This window comes from Monodon monoceros, unplaced genomic scaffold (assembly GCF_005190385.1).
Source record: "Monodon monoceros isolate NGI ecotype Baffin Bay Population unplaced genomic scaffold, NGI_Narwhal_1 Super_Scaffold_21, whole genome shotgun sequence".
NCBI classification, from domain to species: Eukaryota; Metazoa; Chordata; class Mammalia; order Artiodactyla; family Monodontidae; genus Monodon; species Monodon monoceros.
Window position 1 is genome coordinate 18,447,131 of NW_021703778.1, and position 20,271 is coordinate 18,467,401.

General features: G+C 44.1%; 1 protein-coding gene across 2 annotated transcripts in view; it reads left to right on the forward strand.

Annotated features, from left to right (window-relative positions):
* Positions 1-20,271, forward strand: part of CCNY (cyclin Y) — a 126,250-nt gene that overhangs the window by 29,212 nt on the left and 76,767 nt on the right. The window contains exon 1 of one of the 2 annotated variants that reach the window (XM_029239024.1): positions 3,060-3,553. The exons of the other annotated variant lie outside the window; for it this stretch is intronic. The gene's annotated coding sequence lies outside the window, so the exon portion shown is untranslated. Of the gene's footprint in view, positions 1-3,059; positions 3,554-20,271 lie in introns of those variants that run through there. 2 annotated transcript variants of the gene reach the window in all.

Below are 20,271 nucleotides of genomic sequence, written 5' to 3' on the forward strand. Positions count from 1 at the left end.
CACTTCTGAGAGCATTTAAAAGGGTGACTGGTACACTGTTCTGGATCAGAATTCCCTGGATGGCTGTTTGAAAACAGATTTCTAAATCAGAATTTGCAAGGATGGGACTGTGGAATATGTGTTTTCAGTAAATTGCTCAGATGATTTGCCCTAAAGCCTTAGCTCCTACAAGCCTCACTACAACCCCGAGATTTCACTGTTGAGGCCATATGCTCATAGAGGGGAGGTGAATTCTGTCTTTCACCCTACCCATATTCTTTGGGCATTTATATGTATTTGGTGTGTGCCTAGAAGTGGGCTGGTTATGAAGCCTCAGTTGAACGTTGTTCTAACTTAGCTAGTTATAGACATTGCATGATAATGATCAGGGATCTTCTGTTTCTATTGCTGTGTGGTTGGTTATCTGGAGACTTGGCCAGGTAGTGTTACTACTTTGGATAGAAGCTCTTAAACTCTGTTCATTGTTGATTGCCTCTCAGATAGCTTATTTCACTTTTTGTTCTGTGAGGTTTTTTTTTTTTTTTTAAAGGCTGGACATCTTTTCTTGTCATCCCCACCTAGCCTGTGTGTCCCTTCACAGCAGGGACTGTATGTGGATGATGTCAGTAACAGCACTGCCCAGCGTTGCCGAGGAGACGCAGGAGGAAACATGGAACCTGGTTAGTGATGGCGGACTGGTGAGAGGGGACCTCCTCTTCCTTTCTGTTGCCACTGTCACCACAGTCGCTCCTGCTCTAATTTCTTAAGGCTGGACTCAGTGGTCTCCTTGGGCCCCTCTGCTTTCAAGACCCATCCTTCACCACCCTGCCAGGCTAACCTGCAAATGCCAGTTTGAAGAGTCCCTCCCTCCTCAGTGACCTTCGCTGACCCTCCCTGACCTGGGAGGCTTTCCACAATTTCACTTCTGCCTCCTTTTCTAAACATCTCACCTTGCCTTTTCAAACTAAGTCTGTCCCAGTTGGGACCTGTTTTTTCATCCTCCGCACAGTTTTAAATGTGGGGCTCGAGCTGAGGAGGGTAAGGACAGGGCAGAGATGTTGTAAGTGTTCCCATGGCGTAGACTGCAGGGCCTGGGACGGGACGTGGGGATACAGCACCCACCTGGTTTGGAAGTCGAGTGGAAAAGGGTGGTCAGAGTTAGGACAAGAACCAGAAGAGGCAGCCACAGAGGTCCAAGGAAGAAACAACTTCAAGACGAAGAGGATGATCAGCAATACTGAGTGTTCAGGCAAGTGGGTGAAGACCGAGGGGGTTCCATTGCATTTGATGAGCGAAGGATGGCAGTTTGGTGTGTTCTGTAAAGATTTCAGTGGGAACAGAAGTTAGATTGCCCAGCAGTGGGGAGCCAGACCACTCATTTGTGAGATTTGAAAATGAAAAGGCAGGTTTTATTTATTCCCCCCACTCCCCCGCAAATGACAGATTCTTAGGTGTTTTGAAGGCCCAGAGGATGGAGCTGGTATAGAGGGGAAGAAGATTCAGGATAATTTAAAGAGCGATCGTGGAGGAGGAGGAGGAGGAGGAGGAGGAGGGAAGGGATGGGGTTCCCCCAGGGACTCCGTTGCCTCTGACAGTCAGGAAGGAGGAGAGGGCGGAGGCAGGCGGCAGTGCTGGGTTCTGTCGGTAGGAGTCTCACTGGTAGCAGCGTGCGTGGGATAGCTTGCACTGATTCTGCAGAGATTAGTCTTGGAAAGGTCTGTCTTGTGTTATCCTCTTCTCTTCACACAGCTTAGGTGACTCACCGTCTCAGGCGTGAGCCCGGTGCCTTCCGTGGTGCCCAGGCCATCGCTCGTCTGCCTTTGAGGACCCCCTGTCCCGTGTGTCATTCTCTCAACAGGCCCGGCTGTTTGCCGATGACGTGCCTTTGCTCATGCTGGCTCAGGCCTTGGCCGGAATGACCCTTTCCTGCTCCGCCTTCCTCCTCTGTGCTCATTAGGTGTTGGTTAACTGTAGATCTCATCCCATAGAGAATGGAAACACATTTCTTAAAATTATGGTTATTTTTAGTCATGCTTTTATTTCCTCTGCTAGGTTATAACTGAAAGGATTTTTAAATCCAGGAATAATTTTAACTGTAATAAAATGTAATAAGAAAATGTATGTAAATATCAGAGGATAAGCCTGAGTTGGGCTGACTTGAGTTTGAATCCTGGCTCTGCGTCTCCCTGGGTGTGGCGTGGGGTGGTTACATCCTGTCACCTTATTAACCTACAAAGTGGGGATCATGAAACCTACCTTTTAGGGATGGGGGGCCCAGGCCTGGCACACAGTAAGTGCTCTGTAGTCCACACTACAGTTGTTAATAACAGATTCCTTGCTTCCCGACAGCATTTGGCTGAACCTCGGGAGGGATGACGAGGTAGAGGAGAGCGGGTGAGTGTGCCCCCTCCTCCTCAGTGCAGTGCGGGCAAGGATGCGGGATTCTGCTCTGAACTTCCAATCGCACAGCTGTGCACGTCGTGTAGTAAAGAGGTAGTGGATGCTCTTTATGACTGTGTTAACTTGTTTCGTGAAGTGCCCTATGCGAATAGTGGTTTCCTGGTGGTTTTCCTGGTGATTGCATAGAAGGAAGCACATATTTATTCTAGCAAAGTAGTGTACAAATAGTGATGACATCATTTTTACAGGTTTTTTTTTTTTGGATTGGCAACTAGTTGGGCGTAGCACATAATTAGATATTTATAACATTTATGGCAAGAGATGCAGCTTATAAAATTAAAGTTTCCCCCATTAAAGTTGCTCTGCTTTGTCTTTGCCCATAGAACCCTGGGCATCTTGAAATGATTTATTTTCGGCCCTTTCCTTTTCAGAACAAATGCTGAGGCTTAGACATTTAGTAGGGCAGCTGTGTGAAGTATACATATTATATAGCTTATGAAACCAGAGAAGGAATATTACCGTGGGGTTAATTTTTTCTTGTTAATTTTTAATGTATTTGACATTGTTGCTGGATAGCTGATCCTTCCATTTTCTCTGTAGGAATACAGATGTTTCCTAACAGGGAAACAGGAAAAGAAGCTTTTTCTATGAGAACTCGAGAAACCAATATAAATATTTTAAAAGAGTATTCTATTCTGTTCATCTCCATAGCCAGTCACACTGGGTTTTAGCTCTCATCCGTCTTTGTGACGAATGAGTGCACATTCAGTTTTAGTGCTGAAAATATGTCTCATGACATAGAGGCTAGTGATAAATGACACTTGTAACCTAGAGATTGTGTTGAAATGTTTTGCAGGTGCAGATGGGGTGGTGTTTCATAATTGAGCCAGTGGGAAGCCCCTCATTGAATGGTGATGCAACTTTGATCTTTGTGAAGTGTTTGTTTGTTCAGATATGCATTCTGAAACGGTTTATGTTCATAGCATACTAGAAGTCTAACTAGAGGTCTCATATATGTGTCTCTGGAAAATAGGTAAATATGCCAAAGAGAATGCTGACAAAAAAGGGAGAAAATGAAGTCATTGTCCATGGAAGAGATTTGGATTGTTAAAACCAGGATGCAAAGGAGACAAAAGCGAATTGTCAGCACTTGTTACAAAGTGGTGCTGAGCAGGTACTCTGATGCTTGTCATTCGACAGAAAAGAATAAGGGTTAAGAATGAGGGTTCAGATTTTAAGAAAGGAAGTGGAAAAGCTCCAGGGAAAGACTGTGGATAGGTCAGTGCCCCTCCCTCCCTCCTTCCCTCCCTTCCTCCCTCCGTCCCTCCCTTCCTTCCTTCAGAGTGTTCATAGAAGCTTTATTTGGAAGAGCCCCAAACTGGAAACCACCCAGACGTCTTTAAACAGGTCAATGAGTACATTATGGAATGCTACACAGCAATCAAAAGGAACAAACTACCTGCACATGTAACACCCTGGGTGCATCTCCAGAGTACTGGGCTAAGTGAAAGAAGCCAGTCCCCAGCGATGACATTGTGTGCAATCCCAAGTGTGGGGCCCTTCTCCTTTCATTTCCTGTGGTTCCTGCCCACTTTTCTACTCTTTCATCTCTCCTTCACTTTCATCCATAGTATCTCTCTTTCTTCTGTTGTCTCTTTTGTGCTTCTTGGTTTCCCATAAAAGACTGCCTATGACAGGCACCAGCAGGCAGAGTGCTGCACTTCCTGTGCTTATTAAGCTCCTCTCCGTGCATCTGTCATAGCACAGACTTGGAGAGACGGATTCAAAAGTCACCCTTTAGAGTTTCAGAGGTACAGTAAAAGTAGCATAATTGCCCTTGTGGTCTTTCCATGCTGTAGCAAAAGACAGGACTTCCTTCCTTTTTCTGGTAGTATTTCATTTTATATATGTCACAGCTTCTTTATCCATTCATCTGTCAGTGGACACTTGGTTTGTTTCCATGTCTTGGTTATTGTAAATAGTGCTGCTATGAACATTGGGTTGCAGGTATCTCTTCAACAGTGTGTTCTCTTTTTCTCTGGATGTATATCCAGAAGTAGAATTTCTGGATCATATGGTAGTTCTATTTTTAATATTTTGAGGAACCTCCATACTGTTTTCCATAGTAGCTGTACCAACAATCCCACAACAGTGCACAAGGGTTCCCTTTTCTCCACATTCTCACCAGCATCTCTTATCTTTCTGATGATAGCCATTCTAACAGGCACGAGGTGATATCTCATTGTGGTTTTAGTTTGCATTTCTCTGATGTGTAATGATGTTGAACACCTTTTTGTATACCTATTGGCCATCTGTATGTCTTCATTGGAAAAATGTCTATTTAGGTCCTTTGCCAATTTTTAATTGGGGTATTTTCTTGTTGTTGTTACTGAATTCTTTTATATGTTTTGGATATTAACCCCTTATCAGATGTATTATTTGCAAGTATTTTCTCCTATTCTGTAGGTTGTCTTTCATGTTTGATTGTTTCTTTTGCTGTGCAGAATCTTTTAGTTTGATGTAGTTCCACTTGTTTATTTTTTATTTTGTTGCTTGTGCTTTAGGTGTTATATCCAAAAAATCATTGCCAAGACCCATGTCAGGGAGCTTTATTTCTATGTTTTCTTCTAGGAGTTTTATGGTTTCAGGTCTTACATTAAGTCTTTAATCCATTTAGAGTTTATGTTTGTGAGTGATGTAAGATAGGGGTCTCGTTTCATTCTTCTACTTATGAATATCCAGCTTTTCAGCATTTATTGAAGAAACTGTCCTTTCTCCATTGTTTATGCTTAAATCCCTTGAGAAATATTAGTTGACTGTATATGCAGGGGTTTATTTTTGGGCTCTTGATTCTGTTCCATTACTGTATGCGTGTGGTTTTATGTCAGTACATACTGTTTTGATTACTATAGCTTTATAATATAGCTTGAAATCAGGAAGTGAGATGCCTCCCACTTTGTTCTTCTTTCTCAGGATTGCTTTGGTTATTTGGGATATTTTGTGGTTTCACATACATTTTAGGCATTTTTTCTATTTCTGTAAAAAATGCCTTTGGAATCTTGAATAGGGATTGAATTGAATCTATAGATGGCTTTTGGTAGTATGGACATTTTAACAATATTAATTCTTCCAGTCCATGAACATGGAACACCCTTTTATTTATTTGTGTCTTCTAGATTTCTTTCATCAATGTCCTGTAGTTTTCAGTGTAGAAGATTTTCACCTACTTGGTTAAATTTATTTCTAGGAATTTTATTCTTCTTGATGCTATTGAAAATGGGTTTTCTTTATTTCTTTTTCAGATAATTCATTGCTGGTATAGAAAATGCTGCTGATTTTTGTGTGTCAACTTTGTATCCTGCAACTTTACTGAATTTGTTGATTATATCTAATGGTTTTTTGGTGGACTCTTTAGTAGGACTTTCTATATATAAAAATCATGTAATCTGCAAATAGAGCCAGTTTTACTTCTTCCTTTTCAAGTTTGATGCCTTTTCTTTTTCTTGCCTGATTGCTCTGCCTAGGACTTCCAGGACTGTGTTGAATAGGAATGTTGAGAGTAGGCACCCTTGTCTTGTTCCTGATTGTAGAAGAAAAGCTTTCAACCTTTCACCGTTGAGTATGATGTTAATGGTGAGACTGTATTTTTCCTATAGCCATTTTTTTTAATGTAATGTGGATATTCTTTGATACTATACCAAAACTTGACAGGTGGTAGTTTACTGAAGGTTAGTTGCAATGTGGAATCTGAAACCATTTATTCTGTTACATTAAAATGTATTGATCTAGCTTGTACTTTGAATGGGTCTTTTACCCATCCAAAGTTTTGTAACATCATGCTTTGATCATCTGGAAAATATTGGTTTACCAAGTTATGCAGATCTTTTAAATATTGTCATATTTCATCCATCCATCTATCTCTCTGTCTGTCTACCTAAAATTACACTTCACTCACCTCTATCAATCTGTCTATCTAAAATTACACTTGACTCAGGACTTACCTGGTGGCACAGTGGTTAAGAATCTGCCTGCTAATGCAGGGGACATGGGTTTGAGCCCTGGTCTGGGAAGATCCCACATGCCACGGAGCAGCTAAGCCTGTGCGCCACAACTACTGAGCCTGCACTCTAGAGCCCCTGAGCCACAACTACTGAAGCCCACGCACCTAGAGCCCGTGCTCTGCAACAGGAGAAGCCACTGCAATGAGAAGCCTGTGCACCGCAATGAAGAGTAGGCCCCGCTCGCCGCAATTAGAGAAAGCCTGCGTGCAGCAACGAAGACCCAACGCAGCCAAAAATAAATAAATTAAAAAAAATAAAAATAAAATTACACTTGACTCACCTGTGATCTCATCAGAAAAGTCTTGACGATTAGAAATCATCAAGGTTACAGTGGCAGACATGAGTTTCTAGAGTTCTGACTTCTAAGTGAAAGCTCAAATTTTATACCATTATCAATGCAGATTTGAAGTTAACAGGCTCTCTTCAAATATTAACATAACAGATAGGCAAGTCTGAATAACTATAGTTTGTCTTTTTTTTTTTCAGGTAAAAATGATATTCTATGAAAAAATGGCTAGTTTAGCTTACAACTCAATTGCCACATGCTTAAGAGCTTTTTCTCAAGGTGACCATTGAAATACGTGCCATTTCATCACATAGAATATTAAAAAGATATTTACTTAAGGGTAGAGATCTAGTAAAATTAATTATCTTTACTGTTTCATCAAGGGCATTCTTAAGTGAAACTGGCCTTCATTTTTTCTTTCCCCCCTTTCTGTGAGTGCGTGAGGGGAAAAATACAAGAATTACTGGTACAGTTTGGTGTCGCTACCTTGATTTGTGCCAGGGCGTCAGCAGTTTTAACCAATATTGCATTTGCACCATTACTGCAAAAGTCAATACAATGAAAAGGCAAAAAATTCTTTGTATTACAATACAGATGGTTTCAGACCCCCTGAAAGCTTCTTGGGGGCTTCAGGGACCACATTTTGAGGCCTGCTGGACTAGCACATAGTAGGTGTTAAGTACATACATCAACTGGTATTATTGTCTTGTGTTACAATGCTTTATTTATAGCTCTGTCTTCTTTGATCCAGGCTCTTATTTCTTCATCTTCAGCCTTGGGCACAGTGTCCCAGAGAGAGTAAGGACATTGATACATATGGGATTAATGCATGAACTCCTGTGGGTTAGTATTGGGGGAGGTCACGTTAAATAGCTACCTGTTGTGCTGGATGCTAAAAGGAAGGAGGCTGCTTTATGGGATGTGTGGTTCATCTTTTAGTGCTTTCTTGGTAACTTTGATGGTGAATGACATTTTCCCCAAGGGCATGAGATAACTGCAGAATTTGGCATTTGGCTGTTTACCTAGTCTCAGGGGTTTCTGTGGTGACGTTTGAGCTCATGAAGACGTTTCGGGCAGCCGGAGCATGTGTGGTTTCCAACCGTCACCTCTTTCCAGGAATTGGCCCACGTGTCCATTTGGATGTGCACAGGGAGCTCAGGTGCTAGTGCAGGGAGGGGGCAGCTGGGACATGGGAGGCTGAGTAGCCGCAAGAGGCTGAGTTCCACCTGGATCCATTTCTCCATTAAGACCTGGTTTCTCAGCACTTTAAGCAGTGTATTTACTTGTTTTGTTTTTTGTTTTTGTTTTTAATGTGATGACAAAAAGTTCATGAGTATTGGCGCCATTACCTTAAAGAGTTGGAAGAGTTTTTTGGTACGCTTTATCCTAACCCTGATATTTGGATAATTAACCTGGAGGTGACTGTTGCTATATTTAGATTTTTCAGAACAGACGTCTGCTTGGGTTCTGAGCTCTTCCTTATTACCAGGGTTGTTTTCAGTGGGAGAAGCCGCTTTCCTTTGTAAGCAGATTCTCTGTGGTGTGATCAAAATACTCCCTTCTTCCAGAGGGCTCAGAAGTTGAAAGGGAACCCCAGCTGTTGGTCTTGGGGGTTGTGATAAGATGTGTGATATTCAGTGTTTCACAGCATAAGAGATTTTGCCTGGTGTTAACCTATTTTTATGGTGACTCCCTAGAAGTCCTTTGTTACTCCTTTTTATGCTAGGGTGTGGTATACATATACTGAGGAGAGCTGGGGGGTTTTTTGGTTTGTTTGTAGCGATCTAAGCCTTTAGGGCAGAGACGGAAGGGAGCCAGAAAGAGGGCAGAGAGCAGGGCGGGGTGATAGGGAGGGGCTTCCACCTCAGGGAACTACAGCGTGTGTGGACGTCACAACTTGCAGCAGTGCTGTCCCATGTCCCGCCCATTCTGATCCTCACCATGATCTTTCTAGTTCGGTAGGGAGGCAGGATTACTACCCAGTTTTATAGGTGTGGAAAGTGAGACTCACACCTGCCAGTCTGAAGTCCTAGGTTAGCCAGGAGTGGGCCCCGGCCCTCAGGCCTCCTGCTTCCTATGGACGGTGTTAGTTTGTAGCCACGCTCGGCTTGCTCTGTGAGTGAGACGCTGCCGGAGCTGGTGTGCTAAGTGGTGACCTTGGAAAAGACTTGGAGGAAGGAGCACCAGGAGATGTGCGGAGGTGGGGCGGCCCCGCCCAAGCTTGGTTCATAGGTCAGGGGCCGAGGAGGCCACGTGCGCGCGAAGAGCATCCGGCAAGCCTTGTTAAGACATGGGAAGCTTTGTGGGGAGCGTGTGGGGCAGGCTGTCGGGCAGGCCGAGAGGTGTCTTAGGAGAGCAGGGGAAGGACACTGGCTTGGCTTTCATTGTGTTTTGAGGGTGAGCTTGGTTGAGGGCTCCCTTGCCTGCCTGCCTGCCTGCCCGGGCTTGGGTGGCTTGAAAGTCCTGCATGTGCTGAAGGGGGTCCCTGGCTTTCTTCCCAGCTTGACCCCGGAATTCCGGCCTTAGAGTCGTTTGTGGTATGTATTGCATTCAGTTCATTCAGCCTTTTGGGGGGATTTCCCTCCTTCGGCAACAGTCCTCATATCATTGTTGTGTCTTTTGCTGGGCTGTGATCCATGCAGAGCAGAAGGATTCAGGGCACCAGTCTCAGGTCATCGGGCTTGGATCTGGAAGCACTGCTCCCATGTTTGTATTTTGTAATGAATGCCTGGAGTCAGTCCGACATCCAGTCATTGAGGCGAGTATGTGTAGGGCATCAAAAGGGAATAGTATAATGAATCCCTATATGTTCATCATCCAGATTCAGTAATTTCAGGATATTTCCCAGGTACAGCTGACTGTTATATACAGAGCACTTAATTCTGCTTTCCTTTTATTACCTTACAACAGCTCCATGGGGCAGATATTATTTATCTCCTTCTTGAAGATGAGAAAACTGACAGGCCCAGAGAGATTAAGTGACTTGTCCAGGGTCACACAGCAGCAGCCAACCTTCAAAGCCTGTGTGCTGAGTCATTCCACTGCACTGCACTGCCTGGAAACACTTCTTAGCTTGTCTCACACAGTCCGCTGGAGTCAGACTAGAAGTGGGACCAGGAGATTTCTCCACTTCATTTTCTTTTATGATGGTTTTCTTGTGACTTTTCTCTTTCCATTATTCTTTGGCACCCAACTACTTTATGGGCTTGGAACTTCTGAGTACCATTTTAACCCTGTGAAGCAGACAGTGGTGTACCAAGGACTGGGTGGTAGGAGTAGTCTGCTCTGGTGTGGGTGATAAAGGGGTGCAGTGTCTGTAGGAAATTAATAGTAAAATAAAACCATCCAAAAGTTTGTCTGCAAAGTCTGAAAGTCTAGAATTGTGCCTGTAATTCTGAATGTTGGTGATAACATATTCCTCCAACAAAAATCTTTTGTTGGTGTGTGTTCTGAATAATTGCTGTGGTAATTTGAGTTTTAACAATATATATGTAAGCCTCAAATAAGTACTTTTTGATTACTTATCCTTTCTTTTTAATTTATTTATTTAATTAATTTATTTTTGGCTGTGTTGGGTCTTCATTGCTGTGTGTGTGCTTTCTCTAGTTGCGGCGAGTGGGGGCTACTCTTTGTTGCGTTGGGCGGACTTCTCACTGCAGTGGCTTCTCTTGCTGCGGAGCACGGGCTCTAGGCGCTTGGACTTAAGTAGTTGTGGCTCGCAGGCCCAGTTGTTGTGGTGCACGGGCTTAGTTGCTCCGTGGCATGTGGGATCTTCCCAGACCAGGGCTCGAACCCGTGTCCCTTGCATTGGCAGGAGGATTCTTAAACACTGCGCCACCAGGGAAGTCCTGATTACTTATCCTTTAATAGATATCGTAGACTACATGGAAGTTAAATCAGAGACTCCTAATTATACAGGTAGCCTCCAACACATGGCATGGGATTCAGCTACGTGAATTCATTTTGAGAGAAGATTTTTAAGAGTTTGGAATTGTTCCAGCTTGCTTCAGACATTCTTTGTGTATTTAACCCCTGTATATTTCTGCATTTAAACAGTAGATTTGAAATGAACAGTCATAGTATTACTGAGGTTTGTAATTCTGTCATTCTCTGTGACCATTTGGAGCTTTTGTTTCTGCTTAAAAGGTGAAACAGCGGAGACCTGGAGATGTAGTATTTTTCTTTGGTAAGTGCAAATTTTAGTTCATACATGAACTGTTTAACTAAATTTGGATAATATCAGTAAAGTTGAAATGTATTATTTTAAACTTGATGGTTCTGATACTAAAGAACAAATCATAAAAATAATGGATTTTTACATAAGTATTACTGAAAATAATTTTTTCATATGAGTTTTAAAAAATGGTCCTTCCTGGGTTTTGAATACACTAGGTATGCCCTTGCAGGCAGAATTCTTTTTCTATGGTTCTTTTTTAAGTGAACAGAATGAGAATCTTTTATATGTGCAACTGGAGCCTTTGGCAGGACAGGAAGAAAGATGCACACTAGGCACTACTTTATTGAGGGATGAGTCTGTGCCAGGAATCACCGCTGGCACTGGCTGCACCTTTATCTCACTGTGTCACTCCGTGAGCTTCTCCCAGGCCTTGCTTCAGGGCCCACAGCCTGTGAGACAGAGCAGTGAGGGCTCCATTGGGGCCTGCTGGGCCTCTCAGCTTGCCAGTAGCAAAGGGTGGCATCGCAGCTGCTCCCGGGCGGTGGGCTGGTGGAGACTCTGTGTCCTCTGCTCTGACCTGATGCAGAGCAGTGGTCCCTACCTGATCTTGCCCCCAGGGGACATTTGGCAAGGACTGGAGACACTTGTTGTCACGGCTGAAGGGGATCTGATTCTGGCCTCTAGTGGGTAGAGGCAGGGATGCTGCTGAATATCCTACAGGGCACTGGGAGCCTCTCCACCCCCATGGCAAAAAATCCTCCAGGCCGGAATGTCCATGGTGCTGAGAAACTCTGACTTAGGGCAAATCACTTAAAATTCCTTAGCCTGTTTCCTCATTTCCTCAAAATGGGAAGATAATAGTGCTTTTCTCATAGGGATTTTGTGGCAAACTATGGGAGATGATACATTGAAGAAGTCAGTTGTTGGTGGTGTAACGATGATGGTTAACCTGGTGGAGAGACCCATAGGATGGAAACCTGCTGCTGTGACCGCTCAAGTGCAGTAGGAATACTCCACTCCATGTCCTGGCTGCTCTAAGTGGACGATGGTGCTTAGGATCCTCCCTCCCTCCCTCCCTCCCTCCCTCCCTCCCTCCCTCTCTCCCTCTCTCCCTCTCTCCCTCTCTCCCCCCTTCCCTCCCTTCTCTCTCTCTCTCTCTCTTTCTTTCTTTCCATGCTGTGTGGCTTGCAGGATCTTAGTTCACCGACTAGGGATTGAACCCGGGCTACGGCAGTGAAAGCGCTGAGTCCTAACCCCTGGACCGCCAAGGAATTCCCAGGATCCTGCCTTTAAATTAGGAAATTGCTCTGGAAATCACTTAGAAGCATTTGAACAGGAAATAGTGTTTCTGGCCCAATGCTGGTTTGTCAGTATTTTCAAAACTGGTCTGATGATAAGCCACCTGGGCTGCTTGTTAAATGATAAGATCTTTCCCTTGAAGACTTTCAGAGGTTGGGGGTGGAGGGGTTGTGCTTGGGTAGTGGGAATCCTCTGTGTTAACAGTAGTCCTAGGTGATTCTTAAGATGAGGCAAGTTTGAAAAACAGTCCTTTTAGGTAGGAAAAGCGTTCCTTTGTCAGTGAGTTTGGGAAACCCTGGTTGAGAGTAAAGCAGACTTCTTTCCTCTAGAGCTCTGCTGAGCCTTTAATATGATAATTTGCATTACACATTGTGGGGAGTGGGAGTAAGGTTATATACATTAGGCAACATTTCCCAAACTTACGTGACTATAGAATCCTCTTTTATTAGGCACACGGCAGCGTGATGTTCCACAAACAACACTTTAAGAAACAACGAATTATATCAACTCATGCTCCACAAATCCTAGTTAAAGGAGGCTTCCAGCTAGTGTTCTAGCAGGCTGGCTACTTCGTTTTGTAATGTCCCAGAAGATAAGCAGCTGGGGGGACCCTGCAGTGGAGGAAGTGGGGTTGATGCAGATCACGACTCACTGCAGTATAACTTGAATGCAGATTGAGTCCCTTTGGGTCTGCATGCACACCCCTGAGATGGCTCCAGGCCACTCCTGTGCGTCGGGTTGGCCTGGGGCACTCCCAGCTTGGGGTTATGGGAGGAGCTTCCGTTAGGATCCACTTGCATGGGCTCATGACTGTCCGTTCTCTGGTGATGCCTTGGAAGGTAATCTGATTTCTCCCATAGGTCCGCACCATGCTTGTCTCAGGAAGTTTTGCTGGTGCTTAGATGGCTGATGAGTTCCTTTGGGGCCACCATTTCAGCCAAGGGCATTCATCTCTAGGAACTCACATTAATGCACAGAGTCAGATCCCTGGACCTTTGCTCCCAACAAAGGGATTGAGCTCATCTGTATTTCACAGTGATTGTGGCAAGAAGATAGTAGTAGAGAACCAGGTGTTTAATAGCTGTAGGCCTGCTGAGAACTGATGGTGGCTAATAATCTGCTTACTTATAGCTTTGATTATTGTGATTTGAAAATACTCAATCTGAATTATACAAATATGTGAATTAAAAATTGGAGTATTGTAGATAAAATCTACAGCTCTAGTTTATTGCTTGTAATTGCTATAAAATAGTATATCCTTATACCCCATTTTATTTAGCTATTCTATTTTTTTTCTAACTACTCATTAATACAAATATTGACTCCATGAACATTTTGTACATGTCTCTTTGGGCACATGTTTTCATGTTTTTACAGCATAGATACCTAGAAGTGGGAGTATTGGGTCATAAAGAAATTTCAAATATATGTAAACTTCAAATTGACACACTTTTATTACTTATCCTTTTCAACTCTAATTGGCAAGGAGTGATTAACCAAGGACAGGGAGATGGGAATGATTGGCCTCCTCTTCCCCGTCTGCAGGCAATAAAGGGGTCCATTGTAGAGAATTTAAAAACTATGATAAAGCTGACCAAAAGTTAGCCTCCCTTTTTTTTTTTTCTTGCCTGCTGTTCTAAACAATGTCAGTGATAAGATACTCTTCCTCCTCAAATCTTTTGTGGTCTAGCTTGCATATATTTGCTGCAAAGACTGTTGATTGAGGCTTTTGTTTAACTTGGATAAGCCTTCTCTTTCAGTTCACAGGGAGGCTCCGAATTGGACTGGGCTCCATACCTGTGGACGAAGCTGCCCAGGCTCATTGGTTGTGAAGGAAAGTTCACGATGACTTGACTCTGGAGCTTGCCGTCTCCAGCCCCTGGTGCTACTACTGTGTTAACAGGAGGTTGAGTAAACAGTGATAGCACAGTGATTGTCTTCGTGTGTGGCCACTGGAGTTTTTGTGTTTAAAAGAACTTGCAGTGTAATACTGTTGCTTGGTACCTGCAAATTTTAGTTCATGGGTTAAATACTTTGTCAGCAGTTTTCCAGAGTGGAATATATACTACCAGCAGCAAAGGTTGAGAATTCTAGTTGTTCTGCATCCTCACCAGCACCTGATCTTTCTTTTAAAATAAGTGAAATTTTGTTTCACTGTGATATTCCTAATAGTAGATAAAAGTTAAAAAAAACTTTGCAGTACGCGTCATCAGAACCATCACATTCAATGTAGCTATTGGGGTATGCTCCATAGATGAGAAAATTGTGGTCTCTCCATCCAACAATGAGATGTTAGGTGCTTTAGTTGAGAGTGACAGTGGCCCTTTGCTGAGCCACTGGGAAGAAGAAGGTTAGCACTGTACTGTCCATTTAAGTGAACATGAAGGCATAATTTAACCTAAATATGTGAGTCCTAAACATCATATCTATACTAATGTTTCTCATAAGTGTCTTGACCCTTTGTCTGTTTATATATTTGTTCCCAACAATCTGATTAAAATGAGAAATAGAGGAATAGGAATTGGATGTGCTTTTTGGACCTTTGGATGCGAAATTCTATTAGATTTAGATGAAAATTTGTATCGAGATCCTGTAAAAAGACAGCTGGTGACCCGGAGACACTTAACTTGGTGTTTGTTGGCTGGTTGAGGAGTCGTTTGTCACATCCTGCGAGTTCTTTTTTCTTTGTCTTTGTATGACGTCAGAGTCTGTGGGGCTGCTCTCCTTCCCTCCTCGGTGTTGGTGAGAAGGCAGGGCTGGGGTGGAAAAGGACCCCTTGTAGAGGACAGTGACTCTTCTTGTCTCGTAGGTCTCTCGGGAGAGCTGTGTGTGTGCTGATGATGTATGCCCTCCCCCTTCAGTGTACAAGGGGTCGGAGGCACTCCCCTGAGAAAATGTGGGTTTGGAATGACTGGCAAGGCTGTTCTGAGCACCAGGGGAGGGTAGTGATGAAGAGGAGACCCTACCGCTGCGATAACCGGAGAGCCTCAGCTGGAACGAGACTGTGTGCTCAGTGTCCCACCTGTGGTGGGACGGGGAACAGCTTTAATCAGCCTGCTGACCACATATAGGACATTGGGTGAGACCTCCGAGGAGCCGTGAGTAGATCAGGAAGAAGAAGGAGCTCAAGAAAAGGGAGGAGGGTCATCTTGCTGTACAGCAGAAATTAACACGACGTTGTAAAGCACCTGTACTCCAATAAAAATTAAGTAAAGGGCTTCCCTGGTGGCGCAGTGGTTGAGAGTCCGCCTGCCGATGCAGGGGACACGGGTTCGTGCCCCGGTCTGGGAAGATCCCACATGCCGCAGAGCGGCTGGGCCCGTGAGCCATGGCTGCTGAGCCTGTGTGTCCGGAGCCTGTGCTCTGCAACAGGAGAGGCCACAACAGTGAGAGGCCCGCGTACTGCAAAAAAAAAAAAAAAAATTAAGTAAAAAAGAAATGGGAGGGGGAGAGGGTACACATGTTCTTAAAAGTGATTATATGCACACAGTTTGCTTGTGATTTAAAAACTTACTGTGGGCAGTTTTCTAAGTTCAAAAAACAAGACAATTTCGGACAGTGTAATAAATTTAGTAGTTAACATATAGCACGTAGAATTAAACTTGCTGCCAGCATCCACAAGATAATTTAAGCCACAGATCGTTGATGGATTCTGAACACAGCTGTAGAATTTCATACCGGAGCCCGGCTTTCCTGAAAATAGCCGAATTAGGTGCGGCCCTTCCCCTCTGGCCTCGGTCCCGCTGAGGCTGTGCTCACTGGAGTCGTCTTGAGTGAGCAGACAAATACCAGGCTGGGATCCGGGGCAACAGTCCCTCTGTGCTTTCCCACCTTCATTTTCATTTACTGTTTCAGAATGTGGCCTGGCAGGTAACTTTGGGGCTATTTTCTACTCCTTTGGAGAGCAATTCCAGAGGAGCTGACTTTCTCTGGCCCGTGATTCTGCAGCTTTTTTGTGGTATCACATTTAAATGCTGTGCTCCATAGTAAGCTATATTTATAGTCTCTGTTGTGTGAGGCTGCAGCAGAATAGACTCTGCTAGCAGACATTTCAGAAGGCCTACGTGAGCACCATACACGTGGCACTTACACGTTCAAAGTGGTGGTGCTGGCAGAATAGTTGTGGCCTTGTATTTGGCGACTTTGTCTCCCAAGTGACAGCTCTCTTGGCTGGTGAGTGTGTGAAGGATCTTTCGAGAACAGGCCCTGGAGACTTACTGTAACACGATGAATGTGTGCGGCTCGGCCATTTGGGCTTCTGGATCGAGCATTAAGGTTTAACAACCTCACCCTCCTTGCTGAGTGTGGCTGATGAAGCATTAGTAAGAATGCGTGTTTTCACATATAAATAGTTGTATCTTCCCACTGAAGGGCTGTCGATTAATTTTCTGTTGCTGCCTTAACAAATCACTACACTCTTAGTGGTTTAAAACGATGCAAATGTATTTATTATCTGGTAGTTCTCTAGTTCAGAAGTGACATGGGTATATCACTAGGCTAACATCGAGGGATTGGTGGTACTTCCTGCAGCTTTAGAGGAGAATCCTATTTCCCTGCCTTTTCCAGCTGAGTTCCTTGGCTCATGGCCCCCTTCCCTGTCTTTAAAGTCAGCAGCCTAGCGTCTCTTGACTCTGCTTCTCTCATCACATTTCCTCTGCCTCTGTTTTCCACTTCTAAGTGGATTACATTGGGCTCATCCAGATAATCCAGGATAATTTCCCTATTCTAAAGTCAGTGGATTAGCAACCTTGATTCCATCTGCAATTTAAATTCCCATTTGCTATGTCAGGTAACATATTTATAGGTTCCTGGGATTAGGATGTGGACATCTCTGGGGCCATTATTCTGCCTATCACAGGCTCTTTCTGTATTTCCATAGTACCCTGATCTGTACTTAAGTTATACAGAAGTTGTCCGTTTACATATATTTCACTCCTCTGGATTTCACAGACTCCTCCAGGGCCACCACATTGTCTGTATCACCTTTGAATTCCCAGCATTTCCACTGCATCTGGCACACATATAGGGTGCTCAGTAAGAGTTTGCCAAGCTAAACAGAACTGTTTCAACACCCCTATTTTAAGAACGAATTTAAGAGCTAGAGAATTGTGACTTCTACAGCAAAGCAGTGAGAGCTCAAAACCCCTTTTATCTCTTGACTTCTGTAAAGCCATTGAATGCAAGGCTCAGACAACCTGCGTGTGCAGTAGAATGCATTATTGTAGCCATCTCTCAGGAAGATTCTCATCATCCAATACTGGTCATGAGTATGAAACCAAATGAACAGAATGAATTACCACTTGTCTATTTGAAAACTGCTCTCTGCTAAACAGAGTATCGCTTTGTAATAAATCATGGAAAATAGAAAATCTCATACCAAACATTCATTATTGGCTTGCTCTTAAGGATAATACTTTAAAACTGTGAGAACTGTCAGATTATGTTTGTATAAATATACCATATAAATCAGCACAATAGCATAATTTGATCTTTCTTTATATTATGGCTGAAGATGAATTCTTGTCAGTTAAGTTTGACCTTGTCTAAATGCCCTTTGCGCTGCCTTTCAGTGTTTAATTAGTAGGAGGCAAACCTAGGATGGAGAAGCACCCCCAAAAACTTGCCCAGCATACCTGGTGAGACAGCATAGGGAGTGGGAATGCTGAGAAAACCCACATTCTTTTGCAGGATTGGCACACGTTCAGGTGGTTTTAAAATAGAGTTGCACATGTGTTGCATTTGTCTTGGTATTTGAATTTTTTAAATCAGAGCTGGCCCTAACAGAACAACGGGCTTTCTGAAGTTTTTATTAAATGCTGGTTGCTTTGAGGGTGGCCTGCACGTTTGGTTTTTATGTGAGCAGGAGGTGGATGGTTGTCACCAGTAGAAAGGCTCCTTCACCTCCGCCTCACTCCACATCCTTTGGAACTTCCTAGCTCTCATGTTTCCGTCTCATTTCTGTTTCCCAGCACATGCCCAGCGCAGCTCTTTTCCTCCCTCCGTGTCCCCAGCCCAGCATAAATATATCTATATACTTGCCAAATATATCTCAGCCCCTCAGGGCCTTTGTAGTTGGCGCGGTGGCATAGGGCAGTGGTTTTCAAACTGTTGTTTATTTTTTGAAGTGTTGGGAACTCCTGTATCTAAAAAAAATGCTGTCTTACACAGATACTGAAGATACAGGAAATGGGTTAAGATGGAACTGCTCAGGTGATACTGAATGGGACCCAGAGCCTGCCCTGCTCAGGGCGGTGATGGAGGCAAAGTGTCCACGGATCCCTCTGGTAACACAGAACCCACTTGAAAAATTCCTAGCAGAGTAAAAAGAGCACAGACTCCATCACTTACTAGATGTGTGCTTCGGGCAAGTCACCCTAGTTTTCAGTTTTGTTATCTTTAAAATGGAAATTATAAGACCTACCCCGCTGCGTGGCTGCAAGGATGAGATGAGATTATGCTTGTCGGGAGCCTGGGATCTGACAGCTCCCAATAAATGGTAGCCTCAGCTGTTGCTTTTGAGAGTCCCTTCCCAGTCTGCTTCTCCCCCCAACCCTTCCTTCTCCCTTCCTCTTCCTCTTCCTCCTATTCCCCTCCCCTCCCCTCCCACACCCTCCTCTTTCCCTCCTAGGCCTGTTCATAGGAAACTCAGCCTTCTCTGAATTCCTGTACCATTCATTATATGTTTCCTTAAAATGTTTTCAAAATGACTTTTTCTGTATTTATAAAAGTAATATACATCTACTGCAGAAAATTAGAAGAAAATAACTATAAGATCTCTTAAGCCAGGGGCTCTCTTTTTTTGTTTTTTTTTAATTAATTTATTTTCTGGCTGTGTTGGGTTTTCGTTGCCGCTCGTGGGCTTTCTCTGGTTGCGGCGAGCAGGGGCTGCTCTTCGTTCCGGTAGGTGGGCTTCTCACTGCGGTGGCTTCTCTTGTTGCGGATCATGGGCTCTAGGCACGTGGGCTTCAGTAGTTGTGGCACACGGGCTCAGTAGTTGTGGCTCACGGGCTCTAGAGCACAGGCTCAGTAGTTGTGGCGCAGGGGCTTAGTAGTTCCACGGCATGTGGGATCTTCCCAGACCAGGGCTCGAACCCGTGTCCCCTGCGTTGGCAGGCAGATTCTTAACCACTGTGCCACCAGGGAAGTCCTCAGGGGCTCTCTTTTTTATTGTTATTTTTTCTCTTCCTGATGTGTAAATATAGTAGGAAATACCCACTTAATCATACTTAATCATACTTTCTGGTAGATAAACTGTCCCACAGTTCTCTCAAAGTTAGTCCTTAATTCAGACTCCTAAGACCGTAAGTTTTGTAACTGCTCTTGAACTGGAGCTCTCTTGTATTTTACAAAATGCATAGTGTATTTGGTCTAGAAAAATCTGAAAGTTTCCAGTTCAGTAAATTTATAGATGAAGTGCCTTAGTACGCATTTCTTCCTTTAAAACAGCTGAAAACATGCTTCATTTTTACTGTTTCATTTAACCAAATGGCATTTATGGGAGCGAGGTAGCCTCAAGCTGTCTGGGAGGATGTTTGGCTTGAGGCCCACGACTGATGCGGCCTAGGCATCTCGAGGGCCTGGGAACAGACACAGCGCTTGGCTTCCCTGGTCCTTTGGTTCTGTCCTTAAGTCCATCACAGCCTGGGCTGATAGCAGACTTGCTGTGGAAATGCATTTTGAGTTCCAAACCAGTGTTGTGCAAATTGACTTTGAGAACCTTGCAGGCTGACTGGGTTTCTTTCATATTTTGTTTTTTTCCTCTTTTCACATTTCGTCAAGCTCTTGCTTTAGGGCTTGCTGTGTGCGTTTGATCGGAAGGCAGCTAAAGGGATCCTGAAATCAAGAGTCGCGTTTTGAATATCCCTCCCTAATGTGGTCAGACTGTTAACTCCCTCGCACGCTGTGGAGAACGTGGAGCCCGTGTCTGGCTGCCAACCCTCAGCTGCCCGGGTTCCTCGTCTGTCCACCCACAGGGCTCCTTCCGTGGCCGCTGCCTTCTCTGCACCCCTCTCCTGGACGCCTCCTGCCCCACCACTGAATCTGGGCACTAGAGTATTGAAGTGGTGGGA